The sequence below is a fragment of the Cucurbita moschata genome, unplaced genomic scaffold, assembly GCF_002738365.1.
Source record: "Cucurbita moschata cultivar Rifu unplaced genomic scaffold, Cmos_1.0 Cmo_Scf00084, whole genome shotgun sequence".
NCBI classification, from domain to species: Eukaryota; Viridiplantae; Streptophyta; class Magnoliopsida; order Cucurbitales; family Cucurbitaceae; genus Cucurbita; species Cucurbita moschata.
In genome coordinates this window covers 257,648-259,961 of record NW_019268600.1, presented here as the reverse complement: position 1 = coordinate 259,961, position 2,314 = coordinate 257,648, and positions in this window count along the sequence as shown.

Below are 2,314 nucleotides of genomic sequence, written 5' to 3'. Positions count from 1 at the left end.
AAAAGGTCGAAAGTTGAATTTCTTTAGGATGGTAACCAAATAACCGATGATTATTGTTGAATTTCCAAAAAATACACCACAAATTTCATTTATAGATATAAATGGGACCATTTATATAAAACCCTGATTATACAATTGCATCTTCACTAACAAACCCACCTCGGAGTGATCATCTTCACCAAAGGCTGCAAATTAAGAAGCCTTCCAATAGAGACACATGAAGCTATATTTGAGCAAGAAAAATCATGTTACATGTGTCTGGGATACCACGGAGACACCAATGCAAGCAATCACTACCAGCTGAAGTTTCTTTGATATTGTAGTTGGATCTATTAGACTCATCACTCAGATGTGAAAGAGTAGTTATATCCAACATTCTTACTTGTGTCCCTCTTACAGTACTCTCAACAAATGGATCGCTTGATCTGTTCTACTCTACTTTACTTCCTCTTGATAACGGTGTGGTATTGACACAATTCATATTGCTGATAATCATCACTTACATCGAAACCAGAGTATAGCGGTCAATTATCGTCAAGGACCCATTCACCATTTCCATTCCTACCGATGGAAAAGTTTTATTACATTCATTTCTTTCTCCCTTCTAACTTCTTCATTCTCACATTAAACTTTTTTTATTTAAAAAAAAAAAATTAAACGTGAAAAGGGAGAAAGAAAGAAAAAAGAAAACCCTTAATTTTGAAAACTTATCAAATACTCTTTGACCGATGTAAAGAAAGGTTGAGAATAATTTATTCTCACGTCTCTCTTTGAACATGTTGGATATATATCTGTCCTTCACATGTCGTATCATAATCATATCGTATCGTAAAAACTTTATGGTTATATCCTTCCCTAATTTATCATAGCCTTAACGTCCTTAGACATATCATAGTTGTGTCGTTAACTGAACGTACCTTAGTCATAACGTTACAGGAACGTATCCTAACGCTATCGTTCTATCAATCTATCATAATCCTGTCACTTTCTACCCATAACCTAATCGTATTGTTTTATGAATCCATCGTGACCATATCTTTTTTATCAATCTGTCATACAAATAACTAGATCTCATTTTTATTTTTGTGACTCTGAGATATTTTGATTAAATCAAATCTAATTCAAATAACTAGATCAAATCTAATCCAAATAACTCAATCAAATCTAATCCTAACATTTACCATATCTATTTGGTATCATATTTATGTCTCGTATCTATATCTCATTTTTATTTTTGTGACTCTGAGATATTTTGATTAAATCAAATCTAATTCAAATAACTAGATCAAATCTAATCCAAATAACTCAATCAAATCTAATCCTAACATTTACCATATCTATTTGGTATCATATTTATGTCTCGTATCTATATCTCATTTTTATTTTTGTGACTCTGAGATATTTTTATTTTATAAATAGATATCTTCACGAAAATAAGTTTAATTTATGTTGAGATGGAGAACAAAAATTTACACTTAAAGGACGTTGATACTTGGGACTTTGATTCCTCTTAGTGTGAAGCTTGCATCTTGCAATTACTTGGGTAGAGAATGTGTTTCACTTAAAATTCACTCAAGAGAAAATAATCAAATAACGAACCATATTTGAAAGAGGATAATATATATATTTTTTTTTAATCTTTGGAAAACAAGAAAGAATAAAAATTAAAACATGGCATGAATGACATCTTCTTGAATCTCTGTTTTGTTCTCCTAAATGTATATAAAAAAAATCTTATATATTTTTAGATATAATTTAAGATTACCTATTTAATAAAACTCCATCCAAACTTCTACTCATAAATTTAATTATTGTTTGTATACAATTGTTAATATGTAAGAAAATACACGTACGAAATGTTTATACTATTGGTAGTACATTAGTCTCGGTTGTTTGACTAAAACAATGCAACCATTGTCCAAACGAAAGAATTTGATTCGAAGCTATCTCCTAATAGAGGGAGGCTCAATTAGACTTTGTTGTAAGATTTGACCCTATCAATTTGAATAGCGTAACTATCTATAAAAGTGTTCCAAAGTGAGTCGTGGAGAAGATTTGCCTTAAAATCTAGTTCCAATTAAGGATGTCAATGATGAAGAGAGGTTTGCAATTGTGAAGAAGTTCCGTCATATGCATGGGACGCTACCGCCATCCAATAAGCTACCGCCATCCAATAAGGCTCTTGTAGTATTATCTCTTTTAAGGAATTCATCAAATTCCCTTTACAATAAGTCCTCTCTCTATATGTGCTTGTGGGACATTACTCAGCGACACGTTAAATTAATTCATACTTAAAAAAATAATTTCTCCCTTT